The 16,191-nt window shown below is 40.6% G+C and overlaps 1 protein-coding gene across 1 annotated transcript in view; it reads right to left on the bottom strand.

Moving 5' to 3' along the window:
- IL1RAPL2 (interleukin 1 receptor accessory protein like 2) overlaps positions 1-16,191 on the bottom strand; it is a 1,165,568-nt gene that overhangs the window by 1,003,803 nt on the left and 145,574 nt on the right. The window lies entirely within an intron of this gene.

Genomic DNA, 16,191 nt, shown 5'->3' with positions numbered 1-16,191 from the left:
TAATCCTTCTAGACTGAAATGAGAAGTCAGCATTGGGAGAATTGCAAGCATATGCTACTAATAGGTTTGGACAAAGGGTGGAACTGAATCTCACAATGTGTTTGATTGAAATATTCTTAAAATGACAATAAACCCTCTGTTTTTAAAACACTTGCAGCAAAATGATTTAATCACTCGCTATATATATGCAACTTCTTTATTGTTTACTCCTTGCCATTGTTCCGGTTTAAGCTGGTGCCATGAATCCTGCCCCATATTTTCGATCTCAGGGTGATTCCTTTCTTTTTCAGAATCCTATGGAGGTACCCTTGTATGCAGGGACTAAAATGTAGTCTCCCCACACTGTATGCACCAATAGAAATACACAACCCTGTACCCTAAGTTGACAATTCACTGCCTTGCTCCTCTCACCCCTTCCCTTCTAAAAGCGAACAGACTGACTTGAATCTGCACTGTCCATTTGGTAACTGTTTCATGTAAAGTTCATGAAAGCAGAACTGAAAGAGCAGAAGCCAGCAGCATTGCAAGTTGTAAACTACAGTAAGTGTTAACTGGAACTGGAGAATGCTTATTTTATTGTGCTTAGTGTACTCACCCTGAGAGTTTAATGCCACTCTAAGTCCCCAAAATAGACAACTCTAAGAAAGGGGTGCAATCAAAACCATTCGGACCAATGATGCACTTGGGAGAACAAAGGAGAATAATGGCGCACCAAAACAAAATGCAGGGGCCCAATCTGGTATATTAAAAATAGTTCATTTTGATGTAAAAATGCTAACATTTCAGGGGCTTTAAAAATACTCCCTTCACCAGGGCCTTTTACACAGAGACATGCAAACTAATTCCGTGTACACACGACCAAACTTATCGATGGACTAAGTCCGACAGTCTTCCAGACGGACTTTCGGCTGACTTTCTGAATGAACGGACTTTGACACACACAATCACACCAAAGTGCAACGGATTCGAACGTGATGACGTACGTCCGAACTAAAATAAGGAAGTTCATAGCCAGTAGCCAATAGCTTCCCTAGCATCGTTTTTTGTCCATCGGACTAGCATACACACACAAACGGATTTCCCGGTCCGGCGGAGTTCCGGCGGGAAAATTTAAAACATGTTCTATTTCTAAAGTCCGCTGGATTTTTGGGAAGCAAAGGTCCGATGGAGCCCACGCACGATCGAATTGTCCGACGGACTCGTTCCATCAGACGTTTGCTGTCAAAAAGTCCGGTTGTGTGTACGCTGCATAAGATGGTTGGCCGCAGAGCTGTCACTTCCTGTCACTTCCTGTATATACTGACACTATATACTGATGCTATATTCCTATACCCCACAGTACATTGGCTTCATTCCCTGTATTACCTATAGAAAACCCACAAATGGGAAGAAGAGGGAAACCGTGCAGTATCTTATGTACTTTATTCACACAGTTAGAAAAGGATAGATACAACTTTCTTGAGGACAGCGTCTGCTCTAAAACGAATACATACATACAAGTCTCTTTTCTTATTCCTTGAAGAAGAAGGGGGGTTTAACGTCCAAGAAATGGGTTTGCATTTTTACATCATAATAAAAATAATTTTGATACACTACATTAGGTGAGTACCTATCCTGTTGATACTGGATACCTAAGGCAGAATAAGCAATTTACAAATCCCTAGTGTCAGTGCTGGCCTCAGCCCTTCCTTCTCTGAGCCGGCCGCTCAGCTGTCGGCTAATTGCCAGTTCCTGTCTCTCTCTAGTTACCCAGCTATTGATATCCTGCTCATTAGTCCTGCCTACTTAAGCCGTCCAGCCCAGAGGCTCTCTGCCTTCGCCTTAGTAAAAATCACAGAGACTCTCTCCTGCATTCCTGTTAAAAGACTTGCTTGGCTGATATCCCTTCTGGCTCCAGATCCTGCTTTCTATTTTACTACGCTCATCTCCGGCTCCCTGACGTTTGGCTCATCTGACTATCAATTCCGGTTCCTGAAATCACATTTGTTCTAGTTACTTTTATTATTAAACAAGTGTGATTTAACTGTACTTCTGTCTCGGTCTGATTTCATGGTTTCTGGCACCTAGACTTGCAGTACTGCATGGCACCAGGGATACACTTTTCTGTGTCTTCCTGGAACTCTCAAATTACACTTTCACATTCTGCTCGGCCACCCTCTTAGTGCCCAGTGCGTCATAGCTTAAAGTTATGACACATAATCCATTACTCTAGTAAATCTATGTCCTCTTTCCTACACCTATTGCTTACCCCCTTGAAATGGAGGGGGGAGATCTATTGATTGATGGACCTCCCATCTCCAATGTACATCACTTTCTCATTTCACATCAGTTTCAGCATGGTTAGACTTGCATCACAAAGCTCAAAAAATCTCAAATACTCTTAAAGTGTAATTCCAGTCAAAATTGAACGAAGGTGAATCCTACTCCCATTTGATCTAACCCTTTACAGAAAAAATGAGTACATTTACCTATTGTGGAGCTGCTCTGGCCCCATGATAAAAAGTCAGTGGAGGCTTTAATGTAGAGGAGGGACTGCTGAGAGCAGATGTCCCATGGGACATTCTATGGGTGACGTCATCTCCCAGGCATTTGCAGCTGCTGTCCCTGCCTCTCCCCTGCACAGAAGTCACCGCTGGAAAGAACATGTGACTGGACCAGTGTGGCTTCAGAATAGGTAGATCTGCAGAACATTTCTTTACAGGCTTAGATAGAATAGGCTTGGAATAGGGGTGGGAGCGGATATGGCCTTAGTTAGATTTTGACTGAACTTCCATTTTTAAGCCTAACTTGGCTATAACATGTGGCACCCCTACTTGTTTTTGTATGTTTTTGATGTGTACCTGCATGGGCAGTACTACTGTTAAACCTTTATCCAAGAAATTATTACAGATATCGAAACTAAAAATATTCAAACTTTCTGGAATAATCACATTGGAAAGTACCCTGAGCATACTGGATGAGAGAGATTTCTTACATCCTCCTCTCAGTCCAGATTCAAAGCAGTTTCCATTGAACCCAGTTGATGTATTTTTTGTGTGTGGTGAGCGAGTTATGACCTTGTTGAGGTCTAAGAAAGAGGTGAGCATGTCTTTCACCTGTTTGGTGGAGGCACGTATAGCACAAGATGACGATTGAAGACATTTATATCACAAATTGCACAGTGGTGTTTAAAGTTGTGTCACAGTTGTTAAGCATATATAATAAATACGGTAAGACCAGCAATATAAAAGCTATTGTTTGCAGAGCTGTGAATCAAATGGTTAACACTACCTCGGGGTTGACATACTTAAAGCAAATAGGCTTCAGAGCTTACAAAGAATAACGAATCATATGTCAGGAATATTAAATAAACAGCATTGCTGCTTGCACATGATTGGATTATGAAAGTCAGCTACGTTTGACCTCGGTTACTAAGCACTGGAGCAACTGTACTTGCAAAGTGTTCAGTCGATTTAACTTATAAATCCACCCCTTTCGCTTCAAAACTTTTCTAAAAGCTGTCATGACGTCAGAGAAGTAATTCAGGTTTTTTCACAGCTTGTTGGATTAAATACTGTGGAGCAGCACTAACAATAAAATGTGCAATTCATAGCATGTTTCCACCACACCAGATTAAGAGTTTTCAATTGAGGCACAAAAGAATCTGTAAATCTACAGTGTCTGTAGATCCTGGAATCTGACATTGAAGATGCAGAACTGTCACACTGTAGATAATCCTGTGCAATGGATATCTAACAGCTAGACCTGGCCAATGCATTATCTGATAATGGTGTAATTATACAACTATTCCATTCTATATACTGTACGTGTGTGTGTGTGTGCGTGTGCGCGTATATTATATATATATATATATATATATATATATATATATATATATATACACATACATACATACATACATACATACATACACACACACACATATACACACACACACACACACAGTATCTCAGATAAGTGAGTACACCCCCCCCCCCCACATTTCTGGAAATATTTTATTATATCTTTTCATGCGACAACATTGAAGAAATGACACTTTGCTACAATGTAAAGTAGCGAGTCTACAGCTTGTATAACAGTGTAAATTTGCTCTGCCCTTAAAATAATTCAACACACAGCCATTAATGTCTAAACCACTGGCAATCAAACCAATGCAGCCACCACATCTAATGATTGGTAGGCTACAATATAATACATTTTTGGTTTTGAGTTTAATGCCACTTTAATGGCTTGAACAAGCAAGTGTTTGCTTTTGGGTTTAATACCGCTTTAAAGCCCAACTCTGGGCACCAAAAAAATCCACGCATTTCAGCTCCTCTGCACAGAAACTGTTAAATGATTGTTAAAGTATATATATATATATTTTTTTTGGATAGAAAAGAGGGATTAGAATACCTGTCAGGTTTTTATTTCTGTCTGTGCCCCTGTAAAGGAGATTCCCCTTCTCTATTTGTCCCGTTTATTGGTATCATTGAAAGTGAAAGTAAAAGAAAATCCCAAATTTTGGGCTGGCCCAAAAAAAGTAATCGAAGGGAAATCTTCCAGTGGGGACACTAGTTCTAGTGACCTGGGGGCAGTGTTGGTCATCTTACTTTAAAAAAGTAATTAGTTAAGTTACAAATTACTTCTCACAAAAAGTAATTGTGTTAGTAGCTCGGTTACTACATTGGAAAAGTAATTAATTACACAGCAAAGTAACTGTGACTTCATTTTTAATATTCTATAGACGGGACTATCGAAGGAAGTGAATGTCGCCGCCTCCATCGGCAAGATTGACACCTTGCTTGCACGTTGTCTGGTATGGATTTAAAGGGGAACCCCTATGCCAAAAAAACAGCATGGGGTTCCCCCCAAAGTCCATAGCAGACTTATCCGAGCACACAGCCTGGCCGGTCAGGAAAGGGGGTGGGGACGAGCGAGCTCCCCCCCCTCCTGAACCGTACCAGGCCGCGTGTCCTCAACATGGGTGGGTGCTTTGGGGAAGGGGGGCCCTGCAGCCCCTCCATCCCAAAGCTCCTTGTCCCCATGTTGATGAGGATAAGAGCGTCTTCCCGACAACCCTGGCCGTTGGTTGTCGGGGTCTGCGTGCGGGAGGCTTATCAGAATCCAGGAGTCCCCAGATTCTGGCCCCCTACCCTGTGTGAATGAGTATGGGGTACAATTTACCCCTACCCATTGACCAGGGGAAAAAAGTGTTAATAAAAAAAAAACACAACACAGGCTTTTAAAGTACTTTATTAGACAGCTCCGGGGGACTTCTTCTGGTTTAGGAGATTTTTTTTACCTACAAGTAAGCCATATTATAGGCTTACCTGTAAGTAATAGTTCAAATTAAGACTATACAACCGCTTTTAAGTAACTCCGTTTATTTTAACTGAGTTACTTACATCACTGCCTGGGGGTCCCCAACAAATTCACTTTTTTGGCTAAGGGACAGGAGGTGAAGGAAAATCTTCACAATGGGACACAGATGGCAAAAAAAAAAACTGACAGGGGTTATAATCCTCCCTTGCTCTATCCAAAATGAAAATAAAAGTTGTGCCCCTAGTTCTACTTTAAGGCTAGGGAGTTGCGTAAGAGGCTGTGTTATGTACTCAACTCCCTGCTCTGGCCAGCTCCTCTCCCCGAAACTCCAGTCTCTGGGCAATGCAGAATATTAACCCTGAATTGCCCATGGTGAAGATAGGAAAGTAACAATGGCCAGAAGGAGGCTGTGGTGGACTGGGCACATGAATCAAGGCAAACTGCTGGAACAAGAAGAAGTAAGTAACACAGCCTCTTCTGTAATCCCCTAAACCTAATGAATAAATTTTCGGCCGCCGAATGGCCTTTTTGGCAATTTGCCAAAGGAAAAAACGGCCGTTAATGGAGCTGAAAATTGGGCAGGGCTCCGCCCCCTGCCCCTGGTGCCACCTATTGGGGGGCTTCCTATATCTTAGAAGAGAGGAGAGCCGCCGCCTGTTTGATTACAGCGCCGGGAATATCACAGCTTTCATTTCAATAGCTGTGTGTTGCCCGCTGTGCGCCGTCACATACAGCCCGTCCCCTTGTCTGGGGAACTTTGATAGACAGATCACCTATCCTAGGATTGGAGGTCTGAGGTCCAGAGGTCCTGAACCTCTGGACATCGAACTCCTTCCTCGACTCCTCCTGGACTCCCCTGGAGCATGCGACGCCCCCTGCAATTGTAATTAGTGTATGAATTACCACTTTAGGTAAAAGCTGCAGGCACTACCTTTTGTATAATTGACTTTTTACCTTTCTAACTATGTGCAAAGTAGATGCTTTCTGTTCAAAACAGATCAGGTATGTTGCCCATGTCTGGCAAGACCCCTCATCAACTGTATTAAAAAAATAGCTGCAACAGGTGTTTCCATCAGTGCAATGGTAAAATATGAATAGAACTTACAGCATAATATGCTGTCGGGAAAATCTGTCACAGGAATTGTAAAAGCAAAGCAGAAAGAAGGAAAAAATACTTACTTACATTCAACGCGCTCATAATGATGTGTGAGTGCTATTTAGTGCTTTAGTACAGTAAGCCCAAGATGCCATAAATACTTACAGTCTAGCAGGCAGTCAATCCTATCTTCAATCTGTTAAAAAAAGAGCACCTAAAGAATCTTCTGCATCTGTCAAACTTCAGGGTGTGTCAAAATGCCTGCTCCCTCATTGTACGCTGTGATTCCTGCCGCTGGCCACTAGGTAACTACTGAGTCCTGTACTATTTAGTCATCCCTGTATGGAACCATAGAGCACAACAAGGGGATTGCTGAATGTAGAAGATGCTTTTCGCTCCATAGCTCTTAGCACTGTAACTGTACTGCCACTGGCAGGGAAGGGGTTAACATCAGGGACAATCAAAGGGTTAAATGTGTGTGGGGGGGGGGGGGGTGCTTGTACTGTAAGCAGACAGAGATCCATGTACCTGCTTAGCAGAAACACAAGATTTCTGTCTTCTCCTGTCATGGAAGGGCGAGCTGCCTCGGTTACATAGGCAGATCACTGTTCTGTCTGCCTCAGGAATGATCGGCGGGTCCCACAGACATCGGGTCCAAGCGGACCCACTGACTGGCTTCTGCTGTGTCCAATCACAGTGGAAGCGGCTCGCCGGCAGCGTGGGTGCAATCCCCAGACCCGTAAGAAAAAAAAAAAAATCATGTACAGGTATGTGATTTTGCACTAAAGGGCGGCATTAGAGATTGGACGTACCTGTACACCAATATGCCTGCCCGTGCCATTCTGCCGACGTACATCAGCGTGAGCTGGTCGTAAACCGGTTAATAAGAAAAAATATTTTTAGTGTCACTTTAAAGCGTAACCTAAGATAAAACTTTTTTTTCTTTGTAGTTTTGCATAGATTGGAGAAGGATTAGCATAACTGTCAGGTTTTTGTTGTGGTTTGTATCCTCCTTTAGGGGGGTCCACCCTCGCTATTTGTCCCATTACCAACAATGAAAGATCGCTAATTTTTGGGTTGTCCCCACCAATATTTGTAAATTGCTCCTGACACTGAAAGTACCGCTGCAGCACACAACCAAAATTAAAAAAATGCCCATGTACACAGTGCTATGGGCCTACCATTGTGACTTATCTGTAACAGTACAGACTATGGAAGTCTAATGTAATCCTGGCTTCAACACCTAGTGTGACACTTTCCTAGAAACAGTGTACAGGGCAGCATGCTTGTTCCAGGTCAGAAACTGATTACTGTACACCTGTTGTATACAAAAAATGAACAAAACTCTGGATAGCCGCACTCCGGATTTGAGTAAAAAGTAAAGGTGCCTTTATTTCTTCAAATGCAAAAACTCCATATTGAACAAAACATCACAGCAAAGGGAAAAGAAAAATTAGAACAAGGTTTCTGACACGTTTCACGCTAAAACCAGCGCTTACTCATAGCTGTACACCTGTTGTACTACTGCTGCCACCCTCCTTTTTAAAATGCTAGTTACCCTGATGTGTCTATACTTTATAAATGCAGTATATGCCTGGGACATGTGAATATGCGTTCTTGATCGCTAAACTTGTTCCAGGTCAGACTCAGAAAGCAGTTAAGTAAAAGCAATATAATGGTAGCCAGTAAATGAACATTTACAAAATAAGAGGTTAGTAATGACATGGCAGGTGTACTTATATACAGTGCCTTGCAAGCGTATTCACCCCCGTTTTGTACATTACAGCCTTTAGTTCAATTTTTTGTTTAATATGAATTATACAGTCATGGCCGAAATTGTTGGCACCCCATAAGATTTTCCAGAAAATCAAGTATTTCTCACAAAAAAAGTATTGTTTATTCCCTTTGTGTGAATTGGAACAAAAAAAAGAGGAAAAAAGCAAAAATTGGACATAATGTCACACAAAATTCAAAAAATGGGCTGGTCAAAATTCTTGCCGCCCTTAACTTAATATTTGGTTACAGACCCTTTGGAAAAAATAACTGAAATCAGTCGCTTCCTATAACCATCAATAAGCTTCTTACACCTCTCACCCGGAATTTTGGACCACTCTTCCTTTGCAAACTGCTCCAGGTCTCTTATTGGAAGGGCACCTTTTCCCAACAGCAATTTTAAGATCTCTCCACAGGTGCTCAATGGAAAGATGGATGGTGCTAAATACAGGGATATTCTTGAGCAAAACCTGTACCACTCTGTGTGTGATTTGAGGCTAGGATGGAGGTTCACCATCCAGCAGGACAATGACCCCAAACACACTGCTAAAGCAACACTTGAGTGGTTTAAGGGGAAACATGTAAATGTGTTGGAATGGCATATTCAAAGCCTAGACCTCAAACCAATAGAAAATCTGTGGTCAGACTTAAAGATTGCTGCTTACATGCACAAACCATCCAACTTGAAGGAGCTGAAGCAGTTTTGCAAGGAGAAATGGGCAAAAATCCCAGTGCTAAGATGTGGCAAGCTCATAGAGAATTATCCAAAGCAACTTGGAGTTGTGATAGCCACAAAAGGTGGCTCTACAAAGTATTGAATTTAGGGGGGTGAATAGTCATGCACATTGACTTTCTGTTATTTTGTCCTATTTGTTGTTTGCTTCAAAATAAAAAAATAAAAAAATCTTCAAAGTTGTGGGCATGTTCTGTAAATTAAATGATGTAAATCCTCAAACAATCCATGTTAATTCCAGGTTGTGAGACAAGGCACTGTACTTATAACTAAAAAGGCAAAGCAGAAAGTTGGGAGGGAATATTACACTTGTGATGTTTTCTTTGCTGTCTGTGCCCCTGCTAGGGAGATTCATCCTCTCCATTTGTCCCGTTTACCGTTATCACCAAAAATGATAGTGAAATAAAATGACAAATTTTAGATTTTCAAAAGAACAGGAATAGAAGGGTAATCTCTCAATGGGGACATTAGTTCTGGTAACCCTGGTAACAACCAGGAATGCCCTCCCCTTGGAGGGATCTCCTCTTCCTTCCTGCTTTGGCTATGGGACAGGAAGTGACCTGATGGGTCATACCCAGAATAAAATAAAAAAAGTCTTGGTTTTAGTCAGAGAAATTGGAAGATCTTCCAAATCCCAGCAAGAGTCAAACAGAAGTCTTGTGATGGGAAATTCAACCTGAAACTAATTAATGTGTTTTTGCTGACAATTTGAATCAGATTAAACCGTCTTACCTCTCCCATCTACTTCAAGGGCAATAGATTTGGAGATCCAGCTCCCTTTGCATTGTGGAAGGAGGCAGAGAAGATCATAGAGCATAACCAGAAAAGAGAAGAAACAAAGCTGGAGACACATCACAAGACCATGAACATAATTTGGAGTGAGTGGTGTTATAGCGCATAGACCCCATGCCGCTGTGGAGCTACAATCATTTCTTTGATACAGGCGCATCTTGAATTCTTATCATTTGGAAGTCAATCCCATTTGGTAAGTGTATTTAAAGTGGATGGGGAAGGTGCACAGAAGTGGTGTTCCCGATTTACATTTCAACGCATGCTTATGTGGATAGGACTTTACTCCCTTACTCCACTTGTCTATACAGCTTGAACTATTACATTTGGATTCCATTGATTGGACATGGCCCAATTTTTCAATTTTTTGCCTTTATATGTTTGATTTATGCCTTTCATGTTTGCATATTTAGTGCTGCACTTTGTTTTCCTTTTAGCTTTACTATTAAGCTCACATGGGTTAACAGTATGAAATTAACAATTACATTGTTTGGCCTTTTCTCCTTTGTTGCCAACTGTTAATTTTTATCAAAAACAACTTGTATTTGACACTAGGTTCCCTATGGAAATGTCATATTACTCTACACTGCTTTATGTGTTGTGACAAACATTTAGATGCATTTATATGCATTTAATCCTAAATATTATTGAGTACATCTGTTAGTTGCCTGAAATAGGTCAAGCAAAATGAATTCTGCACTGTGAAAAATGACAACTGAAACGGCCACTTTCTGAACAAACATCAACAATATTAATATCAAGATGTTTACCCTAATTAAGTGACAAGGAGCTAGATTAGCTAGAAAAATTAAAGGAAAAACAAACATTCTAGCTATATGACAACTGCCAAGTGTTTCAAGTCATTAATTGGCCATTAAAAAGTAACAAAATAGTGTATGTCTTAGGGTCCTTTCACATGGGACAGATCCGTGATGAGCCGCCCCTTGAATATCCGCTTGCTCAGCGGGGATCGCTCCGTTGATCTCCGCTGAGCTGGTTGATGACAGGGCCCTGTCAGATCTCCGCTCTCCCCTATGGGGGGATTGGATGAACACGGACCGTCTGTCCATGTTCATCCGATCTGCAGATGGATAAAAAAATATGATTTTCCTCCGTCTGCAGAATCGGACCATAGCGGGGACGGATGATAGCGGGTGTCAGCGGAAAACCCTTACGTCAAAATGGCATACTAGCAAAAAAAAAAATGTAATATGTAACACAATGTAATATGTATCACAATGGGGCGGGCACTTCCGACGCCGCCTATTGTGATAGCAGCCTGTATAGTTTCCAGCGCCGCCACATGTTATTACTGTGCATGCGTGAGAATGGGTGGTGTATGCTGGGAATACAGCAGTGCCGTATCCCGGAAGAATATGTGGGCTTCTCCTGCTCACAAGATGGGAATCCACAAGAAGGAAAAATCGAAAGGTTTTTTTTAATATAAATATATCATAAAGGCAGCGCTAATGACTAGAACAAGAATTGCTTGATATGCATTATGAAATATTAATTGTTATTTAAAAAAAATAAAAAATAAAAGATGTGGTTGGAACTCAACTTTCATTTTTTCCCCAATTAAAATGGTGATAAATCTACACTTCGTGGTCTACACTCCCCTCATCTCAAACACTCACTAAAAATTACAGACCCCTTAATTTAATTAGGGGTCCTCAGGCGCTTATACTCCTAATCCATGGTCTTCTTATGCAGTCAGCTTTCCAACCTCGATGCTCAGCAATGAATAACCCGGATAAATGCTTTCTATGTGTAGCACCCTCTAGTGTGCTAGAAGAGTAAGCTGCTTTCATGTCTCAGAGAGTGAAAAGGGTATGCCTGGCTAAGCAGGGTGACAGATAAACTACTACATTCAGCAGCCCCTATGGGGGTACTGCTACATATGCAAAAGAGATCAGTTTCCTCCTCTCCAACATACCAGCAACCATAAACAGAAACAGGGAAGACCCGAACATAGTGCAATTCACAATTAAAAAGAAATCTATAATGCACTTTTGCGGTAATAAGAAATGTCAGCCAAAACAAATGAGGGCTTCCTCACTAACACTACTGCCGTCTGCGGAATGCAAATGTGTGTTCCAATCAGCAGACTTGACATATGCAGGTCCGGTGCAATGCATTTTGTCATCAGCACTTGTTGCTCCACTTATTAAATTATATAGTTACATAGTAGGTAAGGTTGAAAAAAAAAGCCCATCAAGTCCAACCTATGTGTGTGATTATATGTCAGCATTACATTGTATATCAATGTATGTTGTGGACGTTCAGGTGCTTATCTAATAGTTTAAAAACTATCAATGCACCCCGCTGAAACCACTGTCTGTGGAAGAAAATTGGTGTAACAAATAATTGTGCGCTGCCTATAAAATTAGCAGCTAACACAGCAAATTAGATAAATTGCAATACAAAGGAAAACAAATGGTGTAGCGCTTATAAAAAATGTGGCTTAACACATATAGTAAACAGCGGGTGCTATACTTAAATGAACACCACTAAAATTTGAAAGCATATGCAAAAAATGGTGAACACTATAACCAGTAACAAATATTATGAAAAATAAATTTCAAATAAGAAAATGATCAAAATGTGATTCAAAGTTCCATGTGAAATAACATATTGTTCAAACACTTCATATGAATATCCCAACGGTGAACAGGATGTATAGTTGAAGCGAGAGGTACAACCACCGAAAACTAGGAGGCTTACCAGAACGTTTGAACCCAATGTTGAGTCAAACAGGCTTATGCTGTATAAACTACTGGTGGGATGAACGCTGGAACCCCCAGACTGGTAGATGATTGTATGGATACAAGATGATTGTATGGATCCTTCCAGTGAAGGACTCCACTGCCGCCATTTGAATTTTTAAAAAGGTACAGATTTTAACCTTCTAAATGCAAGTTTTCCTACTTCATTAAATTTATTGTATACTTAAAATGGAATTACGCTATGTGGCCCTATTTTGTTCTCCCCCTCATATTCACCGCTTCTACGGACACTTGATTGTTGTCCTCTATGAGATATATCCATACAGTCATCTACCAGTCTGAAGATAGCTGGGCGTTCCTGTTTTAACCATCTGGGGATTCCAGCGTTCACTTCAGAGAGCTAAAGTTACACTCTGCAGGGCTCATTGAGGAGAGTTCTGACAGCTGATTGGAAGGGACACACCCCCCTTCACACAGCACACAGGAACAGCGCTGAGGCAGTCAGTCAATCACAGGCTGAGTGCTGGAGCTTTCTCCGCTGTCACCTTTTTTTCTCTTGGCATCATTTTTTTTTATTGTACAGGCCCTCTTAGGACAGATCTGTAATATATAAAAAAAAGTCTCCTTCACGCCCCAAAAAATTTATGCAAAACACTGAAAAATGATCTGCCATTGAAAGATATAGTATGCCGACGCTGCACAAAGAAAGGCAACGGGCTCATTTTCACTGTCAGAGGTGTTTTTGCATTTTTTGTGCACGTTTAAAAAACTATTTTAGGCCTGAAAACTGAGAAAAAAAAAAAAAAAAAAAAAACACACTACCTATTTTATGAAAGCAGGCACCCTAGAGAATAAAACTGTGGAAAACTTGTCAGAAGTGATTCATGCTGATAGAGGAACGAAGCAGCAGGCAGAAAGGACACTTATTTGAAACAAGTACACACTATAGAGGGATATGCTTGTTCATATTTCATGTCTGAGGTTTACAACCTCTTGAAGTCTATAATTTTTCAACAGAACAAGCTGTGTGTTACAGGTTGGATCATCAGGTGAAAAAAGAGGGGCAAAAAGTTTAAAAAAAGAAAACCATTACAGCCACCATATCTAATGATTGGTAAGATGGCAAAAACTACGTTTTTGGTTTGGTTTAATACTGCTTTACCAACAAAACAGAAGACGAAAACTACTCAAAGTGTTTTTTGCCATGGAAAAAGTACATAGGCTGCCATTGCTGACCTCTCATTTAAAAATGTCCGTTCCCTGGCTGTCATGCTTTGGGTTCAAATCTTTCTGAGTCTCTGACCTGAAACAAAGGTAGAATTGAGGAATCGGACACTGTTCTTAGCTCATTTGTAGCATGTTTTTTTTTCTGGGCCTGTGTCTAATGTTTTGAAGTCAGACACAGTCACTTTGACTGCCAAGTATGTGTCCTTTACTTCACGGCAATAAAGGAGTTAAAACAAGTTGATGGCTGCGATAGCAAGCCATTAGAATGCTTCTGTTTTACTCTGCTGACTCCTGGCTTTCAGGTAAAGGTAATCAGGGCTACTGCAAAGCCACCTTCTAACTTTACAGGGCTCTGAATGTGCAACATAAAATGTGAAACTACCATTTTTTTATTGTACAGGCCCTCTCAGAACAGATCAGTAATATATAAAAAATATCCTTCACTCCCAAAAAAATTCATGCAAAACACTGGAAAATGATCTGCCATTGAAAGTTATAGTACGCCGACGCAGCACAAAAAAAGGCAACAGGCTCATTTTCACCGTCAGAGGTGTTTTTGCATTTTTTGTACACATTTAAAAAACTATTTTATGCCTGAAAACTGAGAAAAAACAAAACACAACAGTACATATTTTATGAAAGCGGACACCCAAGAGAATAAAACCGTGGTAGTTCAAATTTTTTTATGTTACACGATATTAGCGCTATTAACAATATAAGGGTCTAGGAAATGCAAAATATTAATAAAAAAAAAATGCAAAAGTAAAATTTAACCCAAGTTCATTTTAAGGCACACAAACACAATCATCTTTTTGCTAAAACACTCTATGGAATGAGTTGTGTAACAAGACCGTGAGAGACCTGTGGCTCACCATCCAGGAAAACAGCCTCGGTGAGGAGAAACACAGGCAGGTGTGCATGCAGATTACTGAAGAGCTGGAGACCAGAAGCCGATTCTTTCAGTCACTCTTGCGAGAACGACTCCTGTAATTAGGAGTCCATCAGATCTGGTAAGAAGCCATCTGGCTGCTTGTTTTGTCCCCCGCAAGGATCAATGTGCAATATCTGATATACCTGTGTAGGATGAATTTGATATGGCCAGAGAGTCTGTAGGATCACACCAGCTGTTTTCATCTCCCGGCTCTGGACTTTTTTTTCTATATACATAGAATTTTTTTACATTTATATATTTTTTGTGTTTTTAGAATTGTTTTGTGGTTTGATCATCATATATACACATTTTCATATGCACTTGTGTGTTGAATTTTGATCATTTATTTTTGTCTGTAGGTTGGTGTGTTTCAGAAGCTTTTTTACTGTCATTATTTCACATGCAACATATACTTTATTTTTTCACATAGTCCCTTAGATTTTTATATAGATTTTATTGAATTTTTACACATAAATCATTTTTTGCATTTTATCACGATTTTTATAAAATTGGACTTCAAGGGTGTTTTTACACACACATTTTCACCATTTGTATTTGTGTAACTTTTTGTGTTTAGCAATATTGTTTGGATTAAGTATTTAATATAATAAGTTTGCGGCATTTCTATTTTCACATTTTAGAAACGAGCGCAGAATTTATTTCCCTTTACAGATTTAAAAACAATAAATTACCGTAGCCATTTTCTTAGTAAAATATAAAAGAGGTTGGTGCCAAATATGTCAAACCTTTCAATAGTGTGCACCCGTGAAATGGTGACAAACTTCAATATCCTATATATTCCAGGCGACACTTTAACCACTTGTCATCCTTAGGACATGCCCGTATGTCAAGTTTCAGTGGTTATACCCGGGTCATGGCTGCAGCTGCACTCATGATCCCAGTATCTTTAAGATGGCGATCCTGAATAATGTAAAAGTGATCTGAAAGGCTACACAGCCACTAGATCTATTTTACATGTGACGGAAGGTAGTCACCACCCACCCCTGCCACCTTCTCATGCTATCTGGGTCGACCAGGGAGCCTGGCACTGAAGCTGGTGGTTTCTGCCACCTCCCAATGGAGATGAGGGAGGAACCTTCATTCCCCGATTGCTTTTGATTTCATAAACCATAGAGACAATGAGAATTTTGTCAATTCCAGTTTTGGTTTATTGCTTACAGTCAGAGACCATGAAATCAGAAGTACAGTTAAATAAAACTTGTTTAATAATAAAAGTAAAATAGAACAAATGTAGTCAAAACATAGCCAAAGTTTGGTAACTGAAATGGATAGTCAGCCAAGCCAGGTAAGGGATCAGTGTAGAGGAACAGCAAGCCGGATCTGGAGCCAGAAGAGATGTCAGCCAAGCAAGTCTTTAAACAGGAATGCAGGAGATAGTCTCTGTGATGTTGACCAAGGCGAAGGCAGAGATCCTCTGGGCTGGACGGCTTGAGAAGGCAGGACTGACAAGTAGGATATCATCAACAGGTGAGTAGCTTTGGAGAGATAGGAGCAGGCAATTAGCCGACAGCTGAGTGGCCAGCTCAGAGAAGAGCTGAGCCCAGCCCTTGAAACTAATAATTTGATACCGGCTTGTAAAAGCATCTGATCA

This window comes from Lithobates pipiens, unplaced genomic scaffold (genome assembly GCF_037356315.1).
Source record: "Lithobates pipiens isolate NorthernLeopardFrog02 unplaced genomic scaffold, aLitPip1_a1.2 Scaffold_1, whole genome shotgun sequence".
Classification (NCBI taxonomy): domain Eukaryota; kingdom Metazoa; phylum Chordata; class Amphibia; order Anura; family Ranidae; genus Lithobates; species Lithobates pipiens.
This window is presented reverse-complemented; position numbering and strand designations above follow the sequence as displayed.